General features: G+C 33.5%; 1 long non-coding RNA gene across 1 annotated transcript in view; it reads right to left on the bottom strand.

Moving 5' to 3' along the window:
- The window catches only part of LOC309859168, a 50,051-nt gene that overhangs the window by 3,287 nt on the left and 21,544 nt on the right, over positions 1 to 25,220 (bottom strand). The window contains exon 3 of the long non-coding RNA XR_014308575.1: positions 1,494 to 1,561. This is a non-coding gene — a long non-coding RNA (uncharacterized lncRNA). The remainder of the gene's footprint in view (positions 1 to 1,493; positions 1,562 to 25,220) is intronic.

Below are 25,220 nucleotides of genomic sequence, written 5' to 3'. Positions count from 1 at the left end.
TGAATGGAACCCTCACTCTCATGCTGCACATAAGAACAACTGCATAAAATATTAATCACTGCAGCTCCACATGTGAAATGTTACAAAAGAGAAAGTCAAAGAGAAAGGGGGAAAAGAATCACCATGGGGTGCCATACATTAGCATCAACAAACCACTTGTAATGGCTAAAGCAAAATGTGGTGGTCCAAGTCCCACATGCTAATAATTTTCAAACTTTGGTCATGGTTAAATAATGACCTAGCCACAGTGGGATGTCCTAGTATAAAAGAAGGGGGCTCTGTCCTAATGGGGGAAGGAAAACAGTCTAGTGCCAGTATGACAATTGAAATAAAAAACAAACCAAAATGTTACATTGAATCTGATGTGTTCCTAAAGCTGGTTATGAACGATAGCACTCTTCTTAGAATATACAGATGACGCTAGCTATTCTTTTTAACCAGTCCATCTCATTCTCATTCATTCCATACAGCAGGTCAAAAAAGGTTGGTAGTATTATCCCCAATTTTAAAGGTAAACTTGCCACAGGTTAATAAGTGGGAATTTTGAGATTTAAGTCCTGGTTCAAGCAACTAACCCAGAAGCTTTTAGCCAGTTAATGAAAGGGTTAGCTATACCTTCCTTTTGTTCTTCATGAAGATTTAATATTATTTTGGCCCTATGATGATTATGTTTGCTTTAAATGGTATAGTCTATACCAAATATTATTATTTTTTAAGATTTTATTTATTCATTTGTAAGAGAGAGAGAGCACAAGCAGGGTAAGCAGCAGGCAGAGGGAGAAGCAGGAGCATCTGCTCAAGGAGCCCTGATGTGGGACTCAATCCCAGGATCATAACCTGAACTGAAAGCAGCGACTTAACTGACTGAGCCATCCAAGCATCCCAAAATATTATTTTAAAGGGTCCACAAACACTTACAATTAATCACTATCATACACTAACAATGTTTAAAAAAAATCAGATTTAACAGTAGAAATTAAACATGGTTGAAAAGGAAATTTGTTAGCACCAGATTTATTTATTACAACTATATACGTAATGTATATATTTCAAATATATATTATATTATGTATTTTTAGGTTCCAAAGTATTTATACATAAAAATCCTTGAGATGACAATGACTATCTTCTAAAAAAAAAAAAGAGAGAGAGAGAGAGAGGACTTTTAAGTCCTTTGTCAGTCTACAAATACATCCTAACCTCTGGTGAAGTTGCAAAGGTGAGAGAAGAGTAAACAGAATGGTAAATAAAAAGAGTACTACATATAAGAGTACTACATATTCAAATATGCCTCTGTAGGCAGAGTAATGTAAACAAAAGTGAATTGAAGTTGGAAAGATAAGAGGGGGAGGGGTGTTGAAGAGAGATATTAGTCAGGAGGTTTAAGAATCAGGTTAGTGACTGACAGCGGAGGAGCGTGCTTTAGCAAGGGGAAATGGAATAAGAAGAGTTAGGCTCAGATCACAAAACTATCAAACCCAAAGCTCCTTTACCGGAGTTTCAGCATCTTCTCATCTGAGAATACAGGGCTCCTTGATTGTTGACTCAATCTACTTGGATCCTAAAAAAAAAAAAAGATCTTTAGCAAAAAGGTTTCTTTATTTAAGTTAAAGGTTATGTTTGGATAAATTGAATCAAATATTGCTTTACTTAATGGGATTAAGAAGAAAGACAGAGAATTCTCCAAATCAATCAGATAGCGTTTAACAGCTCAACACATATCTATCAGTGTAATAACAATTTAAAAAACTCACATTTAGTAAGCATTTGCTATTTGGAAAACACTGTTCTAAATGTTTCACCAGAAATAGGTCATTTAAATTCTAGTATTATTTTTATTCTATTGAAAAGGTTAAATGAACTGGCTAAGGTTTAAATGTAAAAATAGAGAAAAAAGAAAAAACTGTATCCAACATCAGGAATTCTGCCCTTTAATTATACTTTTAACCACTGAACTCTACAGCCTTCCCTAGCCATGCCTTTTGTACTTAGGTGGTATTTCCTTCTCTCAACCTACTTAACTATCTATGTGGAAGCTGGAGTGATAATCAATAAATGTATCCAGGTATTTAAAAAATAAAAAAATTATTGGGGCAACTGGGTGGCTCGTGGGTTAAAGCCTCCACCTTCCGCTCAGGTCATGATCCCAGGGTCCTGGGATTGAGCCCCACATCAGGTTCTCTGCTCAGTGGGGAGCCTGCTTCTTCCTCTCTCTCTGACTGCCACTCTTCTTACTTCTGATCTCTGTCTGTCAAATAAATAAATAAAATCTTTAAAAAAAATTTAAAAATTTAAAAATAAATAAATTAATTAAATAACTATTATTACTTTGTGTAGGTGAAAGAAAGAATGGCTTAGGAGAAGTAGCATGTCCAAATAAGAGAAGAAATTAAAGTTGGAGGATGTAGGCCTGAAATCATGATTAAGTGAAGCAAAGAGTAAATTTGAAAGGGAACATGTTTTCTTTACAACTGTTTAGAAACCAGTTCAAAGTTGGGGAGAGGACATTAAGAACAAAGAAAGGTTTCTGTAATAAGAAAAAAATCTACTAATACTGCAGTATACAGGGGTGAGTTATGATTGAATGGAAGAAATCATTGACTCAGTGTGGCACTTTTTATGAAGTCGGGAAATGTTATTTCTCAAAGAGAGAAGCCAAGATTTTATAAACATACTTTCTGTACTCTTAAATAGTGTTATCAATCTATCTATCTAGATAGATAGATAGAAATTGAAACTCATGGCAAATTGTTTTAAGGGAAAGGAATTCCTATTGTAGGGGTACAGGAATTAAAATTATTGAAAACACAATTAGTATTTATTTGTATTCTAGAATCCAGAAAATGATACTGAAATTTGATATTTGATTTCTATATTAGTATCAAAATACTCTTTCTATGACATTAAATACATATAAGTTCAAACCATATGAAATTGCCTATTATAGTCAACCAATTTGGTCTACAAAAAAAGATCATTTCATATATTTAACATAAGTCACAAAGTGCTTGAAACACCACATAGTAGAGAAACATTTGGACACACGAATTAAAGTTAGACCATGGTTTGGTTTCACTGATTTCTTGATAATAAGAGAATTCTCAAAAAAGACTAATAGTGAAAACATAAGCCTGTAGCCTCAGTGTGTTCAAATTATTTTAGCACTTGTCACCAGGAAACCCTGTGTTTATGGACTGGAGCAGAGTGGAAGTGCACCTCTTACATACATGCACTCAGGGAGTTGTTCTGGTTTGTGGGCAGCTCTCCTCCAGTCAAACACCCATGAATCTGGCAACTTCATCTTCAGTTCTGCTGCCACCAAGGCCTCCCCACCATCTGGCCAGAGGGAGAGGGTAAAGATCACAGCATAACAAATGTACTTCTCAAAAATATTGGGTGGGAAGTGCCACACGTCACAGTGGTTCACATTCTCTGGATAAGAACTAGGAAAGAAGCCATATTTAAATGATAAAGAAATCGGAAGATGCTATTTAGCTGAGTGCCTTGGAAGAGAAAATTGGTCCTGCAAAGAAACTAGAAGGATCTACTACACCCCTGTAAAAAAAAAATTATATGGTTTATCTATAACGTAGCACATTTTTAAAACATCACCAAAAGTAAGTAAATGGGTCTCACTGAAAATTGTTAGAGTTTCCTTGTTCATAATACTATTTAATCTACCTCTTAACTCCCTAGTAGAACTGGTTCTCTCTTCAGCAATATGTGTGAGGGAGAATAATTAGCACTACCTTTTACTAATGAATTTCATTGGCTATATTGTAGTGTTTAGAACTTTTAAAAATATGATTTAGAAACATTAAATACATATCATTTTTTAAGGAAAGTGATTTTGAGACTATATGCCAAAGTCAGTACCTTTGAAATAGTATTTTTAGTTATTTATAATCACCATTTCGTAATAAGCAGATTTAGATTCTTAAGGAAATAGATAACATAAAAATCTAGTTGTCAATCTAGGGGGTAAACTGAGAATAACAAATGATAAAAATTGAATCGCAAAATACAGTTCAACAGAAAAAGAAATGTGAAGTTAAAATCTTTCTTAAAAGACTTTATGTCTTTATTTGAGAGAGAGAGCCTGCAAGCAGGGAGAGAAGCAGAGGGAGAGGGAGAAACAGGCTCCCCACCGAGTCGGGGGCCTGGAAGCAGGGCTGGATCCCAGGACCCCAGGATCATAACCTGAGCCAAAGGCAGGCACCCAAATGACTGAGCCACCCAGGTGCCCCTAAAATTTTTAAATTAAAAACTGTTTTAGTCCTCATTCTGCTTTCTACCTTTACTCTTTGTAAGAGTACATACTTACATACTTTGTAAGAATGGTGATTTCATCCTCATTTTATCTGTAAGCATGTAAGTACAGTGACAGACATTTCTGAACTTTTTTAATATTCTCATTTTGCAAACCCTGAGCTCTTCAAATTAGTCTAAATAATTTAACCCTTAGATGGCATTACTCCTATAAACATTTGCTGCGAGAAATCTACACGTGTATTCCAACGTTAAGGGCAATCTTTTCCCTTCTTTCCTAGCATTGGTAGTTGCTATTGTTGCTTTTTGTTTTCTCATTTGCTTTGAACTAGAAGCCATTGTTCTTATCTCTTGTGGTTAAGTTCCTTCTCCTCTATTTACCCATCTCTCTTTTTCAACATTTAGTAGAGATGAGCCAACAGAAGGTATTATTCCAAATACCTTCTTTTACAAAAGAAGTATTTTACAAAATATTGGTATTTTATTGGTATTTTACAAAAATACCAAATTTACAAAGCACATCTGACAGAACTTGGGTGTTTCATATCCTGACACATCAAGTAACATCTTTCTGTGGTCTTCTAGAGGAAGGACTGACAATCAAGAGAGTGGCAGAGAGGGGCGCCTGGGAAGCTCAGTTGTTAAGCACCTGCCTTCAGCTCAGGTCATGATCCCAGGGTCCTGGGATGGAGACCCACATTGTAGCCCCTGCTCAGTGGGAAGCCTGCTTCTCCCTCTCCCTTACCCCCTACTTCTGTTCCCTTTCTTGCTGTGTCTCTCTCTCTGTCAAAAAAATGAATAAGATCTTAAAAAAGAGAGAGAGAGAGAGAGTAGCAGAGAAGGCAGAGAGAAAAAGTACTAAAATCTTATTCTAAACTATGAGTGTATTAAAGACATAGATAAGACTTAAGCCACGTTTTCTCTTGGACCCAGCAAACTAGCTAGTATGCAGCAAGTAACATAATAAATGTAGGTAGAAAAGAATGAATTATTTGACTCTGGATAATTAATATTTGAGTAACAGTAGAATATGGGAAAGGAATTGACTCACGTAGAAATATTCTGACAACTCTCTTTTGTCAGATAAACCATAGACATTTATATCACTGTGAAATATGTATAAAAAATTACATTTTTACATCTTGAAATTATTAAGAAAGGTGATAAAAATTTCATGGCCTTTAAATAAGAGGCTATATATTCTAATAAGTGAATTTTGTAGATATGTCTTATTGAGCTAGAGTATACAGAAATGACTCTTAGAAATCTGGAACTATGTAGATTTCTTAACAAAGAGTTTTCTTAATCCAGCAATATTTTTCTACAAATGAATAAATTAAGTCAGCCATTGTTCATGTTTTTGGAGAAATAAAAGATACATTTTTAGGAATTTTAATAATGATGGTTTTAAAAATTTGTCACCAAAATGAATTTAAGCACACACACACAAAAATCACTAAGACCTTAAGATACTGACCTTTATAAAGAGAGACCTAATTGGCTCATACTTATGGAGGTGTGTGTTGTGTGTGTATGCTTTTAGTTACTATCTGAAAGACTTTTTAATCTGCTCATTATTTTATTATGATAGGTATTCTACCATATCCTAGCTCTGCTTCCCATTTTCTTGAGATATGCTTAGCACTCTGTCACACTCAGAATTCTCCCCTGATAAATGATAATGTAAGAAAAGTCATTTTTTAGTAGTATATTATACAAATCAAGTATTTTCCTTAAAAACTGTTATCATTAGCAAGAAATATTCTCCTGTTTCTTACTACTTGAAATAATTTCATTCTTTTTCACAGTCATCAGTCTATGATCATTAATAAAATTAAGTTACTTTCTCCAGAAATCCCATTATAGTAGAATGATCAATATTCAGTTAAAATATATAATAAATAAGAAAAAATATATATACATATGTTTTATCTATCTGTGTATATATATGACAGTATATATACTTTAAGTACATTCCCAAATCTTTTCACCTATAAATCTGTTTTTTTGAAATGTCTTAAATATTCCATTTTTCCTTTCCCAAGCCCATCAAAGTAGCGTAAATTACCTCACCCACAGATAACAGTCACTATGAAAACAAGCTGCTAGAGGATATATATTGTTTTGTTAAGATAAATTTCCTCCATTCTCTCATATCACTTTTCTTCTTTTTTGCTTTGTTTTATTTTGTTTTGCAATTCATCTTAACAAAAGACTGTCTGCTAGTGAAGTTTGCAATATTAATAGAAATTAATTTCACGCTGAAAAGAAATCTTCTTTCACTGCAAATTGGTGTGCTGCCAGTATTTTTTTCAGTGGAATGAATGAACTATATCAGATGCACAATGCATTTATTCCTGCCTCAGCAGACTGGGATTTTGCTTTCTTCTCTATTTCTCTGTATGAAATGTAGATAAGCATGGCTGTAATAGGGTCCGGGCAAAAATTCAAGGTGTTTGCCAAAAACACATGTCTGTCCAACACACAGGGGAGATGATAGCCTTTATCTTTAAACTCCAAAAATTACCAGTGTTTTATTACAATCTTATTTCAACCTTATTCAATTATAATTGCATATTTTTAAAAAAATAACGAACCCAGCAATTACTCTTATTTCACAGCCTTAATTTGATATATACAAAGAATGGTTGTAGGGTTTTATTTGGTTTGGCTTTGTCTTGTATTCTTTTGTAAAACAGATTAAACAATGCACTTCCAAAGCTTGAGTTAATTATTAACCAAAAAGCAATCTCTCTAGCCAATGATAGTCTTGGAAGGAGATTCATAATTTTGGGCTGCACTCTATTTTTTTATCCTCTACCATTCTTTGAGAAGGATGCTTTTAGTTCTGTACTGTGGATTACCGAAACTGCAGTCAAATGATTTTTGCCCCTGGCTCTGCAGCCAAAGGCAAACATCTAGAAGCTAAATTAGAAAGAAAATAACCCTGTGACTAATATATCATAGGTAGATAATTAAACATTATGAATTTAAAAATAAAATTAAGGTATAAATGTAGGCATGCTACAAATACCCTTGTTAATTTAAATGAGAGATGATTGAACATATAAACTAGCATAAATGATAATAATGACAAAATAATATTTTTAAGCAGTTACTAAGGACAGACACTGTTCTGTATCCTCCTCAGATAGAATTAATCTGAAAAACCACGTTATGAAGTAGATACAGTTACTATCTTCCTGGGGAAAGTAAGCACAGAGAGTTTAAGTAACATGTCTCAGGTCATGGATTTTAATGAATTTGAACTAGGTAGTTTGATGAAATTTCACCTCTATTTCAGCCACATTTCAAGTTTCCATGCTAAACCTACTGCGACAAAACTATGATCAGTGTGGACACTGGCAGGAGATGTTAAATTGATCAAGGAAGTTTGAGGCAGGACTTTCTTTGTGATTGCAGAGCCTCTCTCAAGTACTTTTTTAGCTAAACATCTAGCTGTGGGTAGAGAAAAAATGTGACAAGTATTGAAAACAGAACTGGCTCATTCACAGAAGTTCTGTGGATATGACTACTGCCTTTCAATTTTGTTTTCTGTCTGTTACTAACCCAGTATTGATGTGCATGGAAACGATAGGAGGTTATTGATAGCTACATAACGTAGAGGCACCTATTAGTAAACTGCAGAGGGCATTTCATTTTGGATACAGAAAATGTTCCAGAAATTGTTTTATAGGGAATTTGTGCAAACAATGTAGATTGTCAATTTGTTGTACTTGATGGAATACGTTAGAATTATTCCAGGCACCTATAAAGTTTTATGTGGCCACTTCGATGACTCCTAAAGTCTCCCAGGAAGGGATCTGATTCGTGCCCACCCCTGCCCCAGAAGTGGTGAAAGAACCTGAAGAATGAGATTAGGTGACAAGTATTAAAATTGTCTCTGTGTATTGGCTGGATCACTAGATGTAAGAATGACCTTTCCAGGGTTCTCCCAAAATAAACTGCCAGGAATAGGAGACTCTTGTACATATATATCTACACTGTATTACAGCTACTCTCACTAGATATCCTACATTGCATGTGTTATGCAGGCATTTGAAAACAAGTATCAGCCAAAATGCTCACCATACCCAGAGATTTTAGGGCGCTTATCATGTAATGAAGTGAAACTGCCTATGATAGCAGGATGGCCAAATTTATAGCTGGTGTAAGTCTTCCATAAGCTCTTGTCTGCTCTTCTGTTCTAATTTCAGGATGTCTTTTCTATATGTCAAATGTAATATTAAAGCCTTTTTGTAAAGACTGGGTTATATAGACTCAGCCCTCTTGCACAGTCCAATACAGAATGTAAGTCAGTGATGCTCAAGAACTATGTGAATTCTTAGGCAACCGGGAATCTGTTAGTTGAAAACTATATTCCTAACAATATTATGATGTCTTTGCCCTTTTTGTCATGTTGACATGGGTCTTGATGGAAGTAAAAGAATAGGCACTTGTGGAATCAAAGCAGCAACTTTGAAAAGTCATTGAATTCTTCACTAACACTCACATAGCTGACAAATAAAATTTCAGTTTGACTTAAAAAATATTCTTGATGAAGCAGTAGATTTATTTATTTATTTATCATTTGTTCGTTTGTTTTTTAAAAGATTTTATTTATTTTTTGACAGTGAGAGAGACTGCAAGAGAGGGAACACAAGCAGGGGGAGTGGGAGAGGGAGAAGAAGGCTTCTAGCCATGCAGGGAGTCTGATGCAGGACTTGATCCCAGGATCCTGGGATCATGGCCTGAGCCAGAGGCAGATGCTTAATGACTGAGCCACCCAGGTGGCCCAATAAAATTTTTTAAATATTGACTCTTTTTTTTTTGTTTTTTAAAGATTTTGCTTATTTATTTGTCAGAGAGAAAGAGGGAGAGAGCAGAAGCAGGGGGAGCAGGAAGCAGAAGGAGAGGGAGAAGCAGACTCCCTGGTGAACAGAGAGCCAGATAGAGACCACCATCCCAGGACCCTGGAATCATGACCTGAGCTGGAGGCAGATGCTTTACCGATGGAGCCACCCAGGTGTCCCTAAATATTGATTCTTGAGTAAGCACCTTTTTAAATATTCTGTGTGATAAAATAGGAAAAAGCATACAGGAATTATTTCTGAGGTATACTAAAATACAAAGTTTCTCTCAAGGAAAATAACTTGGGTAAATGAGTTGTGAGCTGAACTAGCTGCTTTTTTTTTTTTTTTTTTAATGAAACACTGTTTTATTTCATGAATTGCTGTTAAACCATGTACATTGGGACTTGACAGCTACTTTGTCAAAAATGAAAGGAGTGAATCCACCTACTGCTTCAAATTAAAACCCAGCAGTATTGATTCCAAGCATTTGGAATTTTGGAGATTTTGTCTTGACCACCATGATATTAAGAATTTCTCATTTAAAGACTTTTTTCTTTTCTCTTTTTAACATTTTATTATTTTATTTGACATTTTATTCAATTTAATTCAATTTAAAATAATATATATAATTACCCATTTCTTTTACCTTCCACTCCCTACCTCTCACAACAGCAATCTGTTCTCTGTATCTATGAACTTGGTTATGGGGGTGCTGTTGTTTTTTTCTTTAGATTTCACTTAGCATAATGCTCTTGAGGTCCACCCATGTTGTCCTAAAAGGCAAGATCTTATTCTTTATAGCTGAATAATATTCCACTGTATACATATACTGCAATTTCTTTATCCATTTATCCAATGATGGATACTTAGATTATTTCCATATTGGCTATTATAAATAATGTTTCAATGGACATGGAGATGCATATAGTTTTTCATATTAGAATTTTTACTTTCTTTGAATAAATACACAGAAATGGAATGCTGGATTATATGGTAGTTTCATTTTTAACTTTTTGAAGAACACCCACACTGTTTACTGATAGTAGTTGCACCAACTTACATTCCCATCAACAGTGCACAAAGATTCCCTTTCCTCCAAGGCCTCACTAACATTTGTTATTTTTGCCTTTTTGAAGAGCTATTCTAAGAGGTAAAAGGTGATATCTCCTTGTGATTTTGATTTGCATTTTTCTGACAAGTAGATGTAGACCATCTTTTCATGGACTTGCTAGCTATCTGTATGACTTCATGGGAGAAATGCCTATTAGTATCTTCTGCCCATTTTTTTAAAAATTGGATTTTTTTTTTTGCCATTGAGTTGTGTACGTACTTTATATATTTTGTATACTGGTCCCTTATCAGATGTATAATTTACAAATTCTTTTTCCCCTTCAGTAGTTTGCCTTTTCATTTTGTTGATGGTTTTCTTTGCATAATGCTCTTGAGGTCCATCTCAAGATGCTTTTTAGTTTAATGTAGTCTCATTTACTTATTCTTATACTCCAAGACCCATGTCAAGGAGTTTACTGCCTATTTTTCTTCTAGGAATTTTATAATTTCAGGTCTTACATTCAAGTATTTAATCTATTTTGAGTTAATCTTTGTATACTATGTAAGCTAGTGGTCCAGTTTCATTCTTTGGCATGTGGCTGTCCAACTTCCTGACATGATTAATTAAAAAAGACTATCCTTTTCTCATTATGTATTCTTTGCTCTTTCATCGTAAGTTAGTTGACCAGGTATGGGTGGATTTATTTCTGTGATCTCCATTTTTTTCCTTTGATCTATATGTCGTTTTTATGTCAATACCACACTGTTTTAATTACTATAACTTTTAATATAATGTGAAATCAGGGAGCCTAATGTCTCCAGCTTTGCTCTTCTTTCCCAAGTTTGTTTTGGTTATTCAGGGTCTTCTGTGGTTCCAAGCAAATTTTAGGATTATTTGCTCTATTTCTGTGAAAAAAAAAAAAAAAAAATCATTGAACTTTTGGTAGGGATTGAATTAAATCTGCAGATTGCTTTGGGCAGTAAGACATTTTAAAAATACTAATTGTTTCAGGGTACCTGGGTGGCTCAGTTGGTTAAATGTCTGCCTTTGGCTGAGGTCATGAATCCAGGGTCATGGGATCAAGTCCCACCTCAGGCTTCCTGCTCAGCATGGAGTCTGCTTCTCCCTCTGCCCCTCCTCCATGCTTGTGCTCTTTCTCTCTCACAAAAATAAATAAATAAAATCATAAAAAAAAAATTCTTCCAATCCATAAGCATGGAATATCCTTCAATTTATTTGTGTGGTCTTCAATTTCTTTCATTAATGTCTTATAGTTTTCAATATACAAGTTTTTCATCTCTTTGCTTAAATTTATTTATTATTTTTGATGTGATTGTGAACAGGATTGTTTTTTAAAGACATTTATTTATTCTAGAGAAAGAGAAGGAAAGAGGGGAGCAGGGTAGAATAGAGAGGGAGAAAAGAATACTCAAGCAGATTCCCTGCTGAGTGGGGGAGCTCAACATGGGGCTTGATCCTAGGACCCTGAGCTCATGACCTGAGCCAGAATCAAAAGTCAGCCACCAGTCTGACTGAGCTACAACAGGCTCCCCAACAGGATTGCTTTCTTAAATTCTCTTTCTTTTATTATTGTAAAGAAACACAATAGATTTTTGTGTATTGATTTTGTATCCTTCAACTTTTGTTTATTAGTTCTAACAGTTTATTAGTTCTAACAGTTTTAATGGGTTTTCTATATATAATATAATGCCATCTGTAAATAGCGACAGTTTTATTTCTTCCTTTTCAATTTAGATATCTTTTATTTATTTTTCTTACTTAATTGGTGTGGTGGACTTCCAATTCTATGTTGAATAATAGTAGTGAGAGTGGACATACTGGTCTTGCTCCTGATCTTCGAGGAAAAGCTTTTAGCCTCCCATTATTAGGTATGATGTTAGCTGAGGGCTTGCCATATGGCTTTTATTATGTTGAGGTACGTTCCCTTTCTACCCACGTGTTGAGAGTTTTTATCATAATGTATGCTGAACTTTGAAGTTTCTTCCGCATCTATTGAGATTTAGAAAGGCTGTAGGATTTTTTATTCTTCATTTGGTTAATGTGATGTATCATGTTGATTGATTAGTGGATATTGAATCATCCCAGAAACCCTGCACTAAATCACACTTGATCATGGTGTATGATCCTTATCATGTATTTTTTTTTTTAATTTGTTTTTCTAATACTTTGGTGTGGAATTTTGCATCAATGTTCATTAGGGATACTGGACTATAATTTTTTTCTAGATACCCTTATATGATTTTGGTATTAGGTTAGTACCAGTTTTGTAAAATGTATTTGGAAGAGCTCTCCATCCCTTATTTTTTAGAAGAGTTTGAGAAGGATTGATATTAACTTTTCCTTGAACATTTAGAAGATTTAGAAGGTTTAGAAGGTTTAGAATCAACTGGTTCTGGACTTTCATTTGTCAGGAGGTTTTTGATTACTGATTCCATCTCCTTAATAATAGTTACTTTTTTCAGATTCTCTTTCATCATGATTTAATCTTGGCACATTGTACATTTCTAGGAATTTATCCATTTCTTCTAGGTTGTACAATTTGTTGGTCTATAATTGTTCATAGTGGTCCCTTATGATCTTTTGTATTTCTGGGGCATCAGTTGTAACATCTCCTCTTATATTTGTGATTTTACTCACTTGATTTCTCTTTTTTCCTTAATGAGTCTAGTTAAAAGTCTATTAATTCTGTTTATCTTTTCAAAGAACCAACTCTTAATTTCATTGATCTTTCTCATTGTCTTTTTAATCTCTTATTTATTTCTGATTTAATTTTTGTTTTCTTCCTTCTACTAACTTTGAGCTTCATTTGCTCTTCTTTTTCTAGTTCCTTACAGTGTAAAGTTAGACTGTTTATTTGAGAATGTTCTTGAGGTAGGCATTTATCTCTCTTAGAACTGCTTTTGCTGCATCCCATAAATTTTAGTATGTTACATTCCTATTTTATTTGTCTGAAACTATTTTTTGTTTTCTCTTTTGATTTCTTCTTTGACCCACTGCTTGTTCAGCCGCAAATTGGTTAATTTCCACATCTTTGTAAATTTTCCAGTTTCATATATGCAATTAATTTCTGGTTTCAACTGTGATGGGCAGAAAAGATGCTTGATATGATTTCAGTACTCTTAAATTTACTAATAATTGTTTTATGGCCTATCTAACAGATCCATCTTAGATAATGTTCTGTGGGCACTTGAAAAAAGTTTGCACTTTGTTGTTTTGGGATATAATGTTCCATTATATATCTATTAAAATCCATGTTCCATTAAATAGTTATTAAGCCCATCTAGTCTAATATATCCTTTAAGACTGATGTTTCCTTATCAATTTTCTGTGTGCACTATCTATACATTGATGCAAGTGGGGGTATTAAAGTCCCCTTCTATTACTGTATTGCTGTCTATTTTTTTCCTTTAGGTTTGTTAATATTGCTTATGTACTATTTTTTTCCTTTAGGTTTGTTAATATTGCTTATGTACTTAGGTACTCCTATTTGGATACATAAAATAAAGACCCCAATCAAAAGACGGAGTGGCAAGGAAAAAAAAAAGAAAGAAAGAAAAAGAAGAGTGGCTAATGGATAAAAAAAAAAAAAGATCCATCTGTATATTGCTTATAAAATACACACTTTAGATATAAGGACAGACAGACTGAAAGTGTAGATATGAAAAAAAAATATTTCATGCAAATGGCAATCAGAATTTTTAAAAAGGTAGAGTATTTATACTCATATCAGGCAAAATGGACACAGGGCAGTGGGGGAGCCTGTAATAATAGACAAAGTAGCATGCTATGCAAGATAAAGAGACCAATCCAATAATAGGATGTAACATTTATAAAGATTTAAAGACTTTTTCTATGAGATTGGTGGTGATAATAACAAATACAATTTTACTTGTTATTTTATAACAGAAGGTACCAACATTATAGCTCAATGAATCAGTATTTTCCAAATGACCAACACATGATGTTATAAAGTCATATATAGATAACATACCCATTCAAAGTACAAGATACATCAATGGATATTATTAGAATACAGCATGAGAAATTCATAGCTGTGATTTCAAATTCCACATTGAAATTAACATAATAAACAACTGCTTGTTGAGTTTTGGTATAGTATCAACAAAGAATATTCATATCTATCTGAAAAGATTATTAAAATACTCTTTAGTTTCGAATTACGTATCTGCACGAGGCCATATTTTCCTCATATACTTCAATATAAACAACACATAGTAATACATTGATTACGGAAAAAATGTGAGAACCCGGATAGATTCTATTTAGCCTGAAGCTAAAGAAAATTGTAAAACTGTATAAAACTCTTTTTATATTTTTTTGGTTTTGGAAAACACAGTTACTTTTTATAAATATATTTTATATTAACATGTTATGGATTGCTACTGTTATTTTAAAAGAAATTAATAATTATTTTATAATATTAATTTTAACTCCTAACAAGATAACTTATAGAGAGATGATATTGCTATATGGGTATAAAGATAGAGATACAGATATAGATTTAGATGTAGAGGTGGCTATAAATACAGATATGGATATAGACAAAGATATGACTCAGATAAAAGTTCCTCAAGATCCTCAATAATTTTAAGAATATACAGTCCTAAGATCATTGTATTTGAGAAATGTGATATATTTATATATCTTCATGTATTGTGTCATATCTGTCTCCCACAATAAATTGGGTTGGGCCGCTGCCTTCGGCTCGGGTTGTGATCTCGGGGTCCTGGGATCGAGTCCCACGTTGGGCTCTCTGCTCAGCAGGGAGCCTGCTTCCTTCTCTCACTCTCCATCTGCCTGCCTCTCTGCCTACTTGTGGTCTCTGTCTGTCAAATAAATAAAATCTTTAATAAAAAAAAAAATCTAAAAATAAATAAATAAATAAATTTACTTTTATTCAAAAGTTTCCTACTAAAAGACATTTCCTGAAATAACAATACCACTGTATTGCATCTCCTTGGCTTTGTTTAAGCATTTACACTTTTCAGAATTTCATATTTTCATTTTTATTTTTTGTTCACCTGTTTATTTTCTGTGTCTCCCCTTGGAATATAAGCCCCATAAGGATAAGAATTTTGTTTGTTCACCATTGTATCCCCCCGCTGGTGTCTGAAACAGTGCTCAACTAATAACTGATGCATGAGTGAATGAATGAATGAATGAAAATGAATAACATGACAACATCCTCTCAAATATTTTATTTTATTGTACCCAAGATATGTTTTCCCTAGTTAAACATTTAATGGTGTCACTTCAGGGATTAGAATTTTCATTGCTTCTCTGTCAGAGTCAAATGTTTTAACAAAACATCCGAGGACCTCTGTAACTCTCCAAACTTAGATCTCTATACCCACTGTTTTGTAATGTATGCTCTAGTAACTTGGAACTATGCATAGTCACCCACATATCCTGTGGTTACTGGTTACAGTTTCTTTCATTTATAAAGCTCATTTAATTATCCCCTAAACAAAAATGAATAAAACACATATATGAATAGACAAATAATATTCCCCTTCCTGTAATAATATTAGCCATTATATAATTATTATTTAATAATTAACCTTTGATGTTTATTATGATATTTTAAAATCTCAGATTAAGAAGTCCAATAAAAGGTTCCAGTAGATAGTGAAAAGACTGAAAACAGTACAGCTGTATGCCTGTGGTGTGGGGATGTATATGGAGGAGGCTACTTCTGTAATATATTCAGGAAAATTCCTCTTCCCTGAGATAATATGTCAGATAAGACCCTAATTACAAGAAGGAATCAAACATTTGGAGATCTAAGAGTAAACAGCAACTGCCAAGTCATTGATGTTGGAAAAGACTTGATATAACCTCACAAAATAAATAGTTCAAGATGTCCGGAGCTTGTGAGCAGGGAGAAGGATGGCATGAATTGCAGTCAAAAGCTAGACCAGGACTAGGTGGTATAATTGCATGCATACTACCTGAAAGGACTTTATTAATATTCTAATCACAGTTGGAATCCATGGGAGAGGTTTAAGGAAGAGAAAGACATAATATTATTTACACATTAAAAAATTGGAGGACCGGGTAAAAGCAATGCATTAACTATGTCACTTTATATAATGTACTTGTTTAAACTGAGCCCAAAGGATGTGGCCAGAATTATAGATTTCTCTTTTGTATGTTAAAGTATAATAAAACATGTATAATGAATCTACAGACTTAATATAGTTGCTATGCATAATATTCACTTAAGAGAGCAACAATTCATAAATAAGTCTGTTAAATCTCTTCTGAAAACATTCCAACCAGGTATGAAAAAACACACTACTAAATTCTAAACATGAAAACGTGAAACAGTGGGAATCAAGCAGCTTACAGGGTAACAATTTAGATAACTTTTGCATTTCCAGGGATGTCATACCTACTTTTAACATCTGTGTAGAAGCAATTTTTTGAAGAATTTTTTGTGGCCTCAGAAATAAAAATATTTATATTTAGGATTCTAATAAGATTGTATTTCCCAAACTCAAAGCAATTTAAATGAGAAATATGTGTGCTTTCATACATGAGGAGACATCACTGGCCTCCAGCGCAGTATACTTTTTCATTTCACTTCTCACTGATGTTCACTATTATATCCTTGTACCAAAAGTTTCGTACACCGATCAAGAAGAAAACATGTGCTAAGTCCTCCTTGATAAGAGCTTTAGGGTCCCCTCTGATCTGCCGTCTTTTTTGACCTTTCACACTTTGGACTGGTTTTAGGAACTCTTAGCTGCTGTCACCACCAGTCAAGTGCCATCCTGAAGTGAGGTTTCCTGTGAGGTCTGCTATTCCACACTGAGAAGTAAGACAGTGGTTTTATCTACTCTGAAGTTTCTACTACTGGATATTCTCGCTGACTTCCCCATTGCCATATTTATTTAGGGAAGATTTTGATACTCTTTGTTTAAGTTTTTGGAAATGTTCCCATTAACAATTCCATTCTTCCTTTTGGTTTTGTCTCATAGTTCAGGGAAGAAAGCTCTGCTTAAACTCTTTATACAGCCACCTTATTGGTGCATTGCAAAAATTCTATATACTTTGCTTCGTCTAAGATCTAACTTTTAATATTTTAATTTTTAATATTTTATTTATTTATTTTATAAATATTATATACACATTATATATAATATACATATTTATCTATATATTTATAAATAAATAAGTTTATTTATTTTTAATATTTTAATTTTAATATTAAAACCAAATTTGGGGGCTCTCACTGAAATATTTTCTCAAGTGTCTAGGTCTAACATTCATTTCAAAATATTGCCTTGGCGACATACTTAAAAACAAACAACAAAAAAGCTTCTTCTGTGAAACAGTTTTTTAAAATTCTATTGTAGATCCATTTTCTTGATTAAGAATAAAAGCCAATAATTCAATGGGTGTAGTACCTCAATCAACTTTGAATAATGTCTATAAATATGCAAATATTTTAGAGACCATCAATTGATATTTGAAAATAATTTGGAAACACAATAAAGAAAAGCATTGACTATAGTATAAATCTCCACCAAATTAGCAACTCAACACTTAAATAAATTAAAAAATATTGTAGAAATTTATACTCTGGTTAGATTTTTCAAATATCACATTTTATATTAGGAAATGCAATGACTATAATAAATGTTAAGGGAAGATGATAGGAATTCATGTTCTGAGATTTAGTTTCTGTTAAAAGGAGAAAATTTCAAGGTTACTAATTTAATACATATTTTAAATATACACAATTACTTTTATATTAGAATAAAATACACAGAAAAATACATGAATAAAAATAATAATGAGCATAATAACTTCTATAATGCAATAAAGTATGATGAATCTTTTTATCATCAAAATTTTATATATTGCTAAATGCTTTATAGCCAGTAAGAGATCACCATTATGAACAGTTATAAAACTTGTCACTTTTTAATGCAGACAGTTCATTTTTACAGAAGCATCCATCAATTTCTTATTCTTCATAAAACTTTTTCCTTGCCTTATGAATATTTCAGTTTTCATGATCTTTTATATACCAATTATAAATGTAAATGTTTTTGACAGAGGATATTATGTAAAACAGCACCCTATTAAAAACTCATATTTTTTAAAGAGGCCTTGACATTCAATACCCATAGCACAAAGTTTTTATAATATTTAATGTCACTAACATGTCATCTATCACTTAGAAAATGAATATTTATTTGTATACATGGACATGGATTCTGTATATTTTCTCAGTTGTGTACTCTATGTAGAATTACTTCTATATTTGGAAGCCCATGATTTTTTTTAGTAAAAATTAACATAGAACATGCATATGCAAAGATACCATGTATATTCTCTAATGTGAAATGTCAGTATATCAATCAGTTTTCATCCCCCCAATTTTTAAAATACCTCTTAGCTTCTCATGGCTCGGAACAGTGTTTCTCAAAGAAAACTTTATCATCAGAATCACTTGGAATGCTTGTTAAAACAAAACATTCCTTGCCCTTATCTGAGACTTACTAAATAAGAATTTCTAGTGGAAGAGTCAGGATCTGAGTTTCATAATAATTTATTTACTGTTACATGGAGCAAGGTTTGAGTACCATTGTTCTAAAGAATTAAATGATGTACTCCTTGTTTAAGTATACAAATCTCTTTATTTAGCCTCTAGCCTTAGCTCCTCAGGAAATCAACCCATACTGCCCATGTACCAACTACTCAGCCTTACACAAGCTATAATGTTCCATAATTCTCATCTCTCAACAGATATTTATGTTCTGTTTAAATTCCTCATTTGTTTCTTTGATGAGGTAAATGACTAAAAGGGATTCTTCCTGACAAAGTGAAGACCAGAATCCTTGTGTCTTAGTTACTTGCTTTGAGGTATATCCATTCTTCAGTTTATTAAAAACCAAAATAAAAATGAATGATGTGTACAGCATCAAGAGATTTTACAGAAAATCTTTTTTCATGCTTCTGAGAAATTTTGTTTCTTACTTGGTTACAAACTAGAAAGCATTCATCTAATGCCTTTTTAGAAGGATTTTCTGAAATATACTAAAACTAGATGTCAGGGGTATCTGGGTGGCTCAATCAAAAAGCATCTGACTCTTGATTTTGGCTCAGGTCGTGATCTCACAGTCCTTGGATGGAGCTCTATGTCAGGCACCCCATTCAGTAGGGAGTCTGCTTCTCTCCCTCTCACTCTGCCCCTCCTCCCTGTGCTCTCTTTCTCATGCTCTCTCTCTCTCTCTTTCTCTTCCTCTCTCTAAAAATATATAAATAAACTTTTAAAAATAAAAATAAAAATAAAACTGGATGTCAGCTCTACTTATGGTTATGCTGGTTCTCTGAATATGAATCATAACCTTAAATTTGTTTATAAATCTTTAGTTTATCCTGATTGTTACTTTAAGTTGACCTATACGTATTAACTCTGGACTAAGATCATCTAATTTTTTATTAATTATTTTTATTAACATATAATGTATTATTTGCCCCAGGGGTACAGGTCTGTGAATCATCATGCTTACATATTTCACGGCACTCACCACAGCATGTACCCTTCCCAATGTCCATAACCAAGTCACCCTATCCCTACTCCCCCACCCTTCAGCAACCCTCTATTTGTTTCATGGGATTAAGAGTCTCTTGTGGTTTCTCTCCCTCCTGGTCCCATCTTGTTTCATTTTTTCCTTCTCTACCCCCCAAACCCCCCACGCTGCCTCTCGAATTTCTCTTATCAATAAGATCATCCAATTTTAAATGAATTTGAGAATATTAGGTTGATTAGACTCAATAAATTTTTAAAAGTTAAAATTATAAATAAAAAGTTTACATAATAAAATTAAGATGTTACATATGTAAGTAAGAAAATAAAATCTGATTTAATTTCCTGTGGAACTATTTTTTATTAAGATAATCAACATGTACCATTAAATTAGTTTCAGGTGTGCAATAATGATTCAATAAATGTGCATATTGTGCAATGATCTCCACAATGAGCCTAGTTAACCATCCATCACCATACATATATATGGAAATTTTTTTCTTGTGAGAATTTTGAAGATCTAATCTCTAACTTTCAAATATGCAATATAAACACTGTATTTGCAGTATTAATAACTATACCATAGTATCTGTAGTCACACCTTTCACCCCCATGGCATTTTTTAAATAATTAGATGTTTATTCCTCTAATAGAAATATTTTTAATATTTACTTTTCAGATGTTTCTTAACATTGAATATTTGAATTTTATATAAGAATTTTGGCTCAGGGGCACCTGGGTGGCTCCAGTGGATTAAAGGCTCTGCCTTCGGCTCAGGTCATGATCCCAGGGTCGTGGAATCGAGCCCCACATCCGGCTCTCTGCTAGGCAGGCTCTCTGCTTCCCTTCCTCTCTCTCTGCCTCTCTCTCTGCCTACTTGTGATCTCTCTCTCTCTCTGTCAAATAAATAAATAAGATCTTAAAAAAAAAAGAATTTTGGTCTATAATATTTTACTGTTATTCAATATGTCATCATATCAAAAAATATTTTTCAATGTTGTCTGCACTAATTTCAAGGTAAGAAATTTAATTTGGCACTAGGTGATGGCATACATGGCAAGTACTTGTGTTTATAAAAAATCCCACAAAGCCAACAAATCTCTATCACTGAAATGCTCCAGAATGTGTAATTCCACACACACACACACACAAAATAATCATGTTGACCTAAGTAATGTCAGTACCTTTGGGACATTTTTGAAAATACAGCAATATGTAAGAATCACAATATTATTGTTATTTTTTTTTTTTCATCTGATTCTGGATGAAAAGGATGTGTAGTGGAGGATCAGGAAGTTGGAGAATAATGAAAGTTGTGGGGCATGAAAACAAAAGCACTTCCAAGGGTTCACTCTGGAGAGAGAGAGGAAATATCAAAAAGGTACTGCAGAGGTGCCTGGGTGGCTCGGTTGGTTAAGCTTTTGCCTTCAGCTCCAGTTATGACTCCTGAGTCCCCAGATCCAACCCTGCACTGGGCTCCATGCTTAGCAAGGAGTCTGTTTCTCCCACTCCCTCAGCTTCTCCTCCTGCTCATGCTCCCTCTTTCTCAAATAAATAAATAAAATTGTCTAAAAAAAAAAAAAAAACCAAAAGGTGCTGCAAAACTTCTGTTTTGCTTAACCTTAGACTGAATTATGGACATGGATGCTCAGTATAATGGGACCATTTTTATTTTCAGGGGAAAAAAAAGCCAAGCCATTCACAATGTTTAAGTGATGCTACTAGATTTGTATTTTAAAGAAATCAATCTAGTTTCAATGAGAAAAACTTCTTAAACATGTGTCAGAGTATTTGTGGTTATCTCATGCAGAGAAATCTTATGGAATCTTATTATTCCATTTTGAAATGATAGGGGAGAATACGGTAAAGAATGCTGGACTGAGAAGAATCAAAAATCCGAAAGACTTTCTGACATTTCTAAAGTGGAACAAAGAAGATTCAAATATGCTAAATAAGAGTCTATCTATAATATCTATTTTTACCAGAAAAAATTATTTGAATAATTCATACAAAATCTCTATTTCTTCTTATGATACATTATGCAGTTTTTTTTTTAAAAAAGGTTTTTTGGTGGGTTTTTTTTTTTTTCCTGGAATGATATAACTGCATTGATTTTCCTTCTGATATCTTAAGCCTATTGAATGATTAAATCATTTCAAAGCAAATCGAATGTCAAAGTATCACAACCTGTCTGGAAATTTTTTAAAAGACACATGAAACTAACAGTACAGCCAACTTACAGCTTTTACTTCCTTATAGAGATCTAATTATTCATTAAAAAAATTTTAGCTAAATTTCTCAATATTTCCTTTTCCCCAAGTTATTTTAAAGTGTAGCCAAAACTATGCACCGTTGTCTTATAAAACCTCATATTTAATTAAAAAATCATATCCTACAGAATATATGCATATAGATATTATAGAAGATGAAGAGGAGGCTCTGGTAGAATAGAACATTAAAAGGGAATTAAGAAAAAACATTGATTCCAATTAGAGGTGTATCTTTTTTCTTAGATCCAAAGGTATTGGAGCGTTAAGCCCTTTAAAATTAGAAGTAGATCAGGGCAGATGTAAAACTCTTAGGCTTTAAAATTATTTGTGTATTAGTGTATCATAACCAGAAAAATCAAATGCACAAAAAGATATGAGTTACACAAGACAGAAAATTTTCAAGAATTGAAAGAGCACTTGTTTTTAAAAATGTATGCAACATAACTTTTGTGAGGTTAAAAATGTCATAGAAATATGACTTCTCAATAAGTAGATAATTTAATTTAATTTTTATTTGAAATTTGAAGCTGCAAATATGGTCATAGTTTTGAATAATCATTATTCACCCATTATGAGGTTAATCATATCCTTCAAAAGAGATATGTTGAAATCCTAATCAACAGTATAATAAAATGTAACCTTATTCTGTGGCCTTATAAGTGACTTAAGGGTCTTTGTAAAGACCCTATTTAATTAAATTAAAATAAAATCATTAGGGTGATCCCTAAGCCAATATGACAGGTATCCTTACAAAACGGGGAAATTTTAAAAAAATGAATAAACAAAAGCAGAATTAGAACCATAAATACAGAGGACAAACTGATGGTTGCCAAAGGGGAGAGGGTGGGCAGTTGGGCAAAATGGGTTAGGGAATGAGAGATACAGACCTCCAGTTATGGAAGGAGTAAGTTACCAGAATAAAAAACAGAGCATAAGGAATACAGTCAATGATACTATAATAGTGATCTAAGGAGACAGATGGTAGCTATACTCACGTTGAATATAGTGTAAAATGTAAACTTGTCAAATCACTAAGTTATACACCTGCAAGGAAAGTAATGTTGTATGTCAACTATGCTCAGATAAAAACAGGCGGGTTGAGAGTCGAGGAGGGGGTTTTGGACACAGAGTTAGACCCGTCCCGAGAGAATACTATGGGAAGAGGACACAGGGATAATGTTATGTGGAAGTGAAGGTGGAGACTGGAGAGACACACTACAAGTTAAGGAATGCCAAAGATGCGAGTTAAAAACCAGAAGCTAAGGTGCTGGGTGGTTCAGTGGGTTAAGCCTCTGCCTTCAGGTCAGGTATGATCTCAGGGTCCTGGGAGAGCCCCCCATTGGGCTCTCTGCTCAGCAGGAAGTCTTCTTCCGTCTCTCTCTCCCTGATTCTCTGCCTACTTGTGCTTTCTTTCTGTGTCAAATAAATAAATAAAATCTTAAAAACAAACAAACAAACAGACAAACAAACAAAAACCAGAAACTAGAAGAGAGGCTTGGAACAGATATCAATTCCTTTGAACCATTCAGTTTTGGCTACTTGATGATATAGCAAACCCAGGAAACTAGTACATCATTTGAGTAAATAAATTTACTTCAGAATATTAACAGATTGAAGAAACACTTTCTTAACACTCATGCGATTATTTCATACTAATTGAACATCATTATTTAAAATACCATTAATTACAGAAAATATTATCATAAAATACAGCCATCTGGCCACCAGTCAAAGCTTTAACCATATACTTAGCATCATGGAGAAAGTATTAGAATTTGAATTCACTCTTGCTTTATTACAAAAAGAATTAGACTACTACTAAAGAATTACACTACAAACTTAGTTGTGTTCGAGCTAGCATTTGAACTTTAAGTTCTTTGACTGTACCCAAGCCACTTGGGAATCTTTTTCAAAACTAACCCTGCATCTGACATGTTATATTTAGTTACAAGTTGTTCAGTGTATCAAAGGTGGATACAAGCAAGGATAAAAATAGGTCATTCTCAAGTTTTAAAAAGTAGAATACTAAAATATAGTTAAGTCTTTCTCTCTTTTGAGTTATTTAAGAAACAGATACATAAAGTAGATCTGTTAAGTAACTATTTCCAGAACTTACAGTTCTGGTCTTAAAAAAATATATATATGTCTACAAAGGTATGTTTTGTAACAAAATCTGATACTTTTCTTATGTTTGGAAAGGTTGTAGTCAGTGTTTTCTGTACAACATTAAAAAATGTATACTGAATGAAGAAACAATAATCAAGTTGTTCCTTAGAATTTTCTCTTCCTTAATGTATTTTCTCTGAGGTCCCTTGAATTCTTTAGAAAATTCATGATCCCAAACATTTGGTCAAGCCTCACTTATTTATTAAAAAAAAAAAAAAAAAGCAAATGAACATGTCTTACACTACAAAAAGATTAGTACCAAAGAACTATAAGCCAAAAAAAAAAAAAAAAAAAATCAAAACAAGTATGGGTTACCATGAACTGTTACTGTAATCAAATAGTCCATCTCAAACAATTACTAGAAGTAACTAGTAATAGGAAAACTAACATTCCTATTAATTTAAAACTAAGAACAACTCAAAACCTTTCTGAATTGACTCAAATACTTCTATAACAGTGAGAATTCTCACTGCATGCATAGGGAGATTTCCACTGGGTAGGATTTTGAGTGAGGGTTCCAGGTTAGGTGGATATGAGCCTTGGGTATACAGCAGCTAAGTCAGACACTGCGATGTGCTGTGCAGTTCAGCATTAATGGATGGATTTGTTACCTCAGCCACCAGAAATGTGGTCAACCTGCTTAGAGATTCCTTCAGAGCAAGAGTTGCCCTATCCAAGGCCACACCCCTTCCCAGAGCTGTCATACCCAAAGTCCTTCAAGCAGGGCTTGAAAAGCCCAGTCATTGGGAGCACAATGAGAAAATATTACAAAAGGTAGTTCTTCCTTCAGAGCTCCCTGTGCTGTTGTCTGAGTTTGCCACTGGGCCTTCAGTGCAATTTAATTCTTCTTTCTGCCCAGTTCTGCTTCTTCCCCTTCCTTTTCCAAGTGTGGATGACAGAGAAACTAATAAAGATACTGCATGCTAAACCCCATGGCACAATCTGCTTTCTAGGGAATGCAATCTGAGATGGTTTTGGAAAGCAGACACTCAGAATGATTCTGGGATTGAATTTCTTGGAGTCCT

The sequence above is a fragment of the Mustela nivalis genome, assembly GCF_964662115.1.
Source record: "Mustela nivalis genome assembly, chromosome: 1".
NCBI lineage: Eukaryota > Metazoa > Chordata > Mammalia > Carnivora > Mustelidae > Mustela > Mustela nivalis.
The sequence above is the reverse complement of the archived record's forward strand: the minus strand, read 5'-3'. Positions and strand labels throughout refer to the sequence as shown.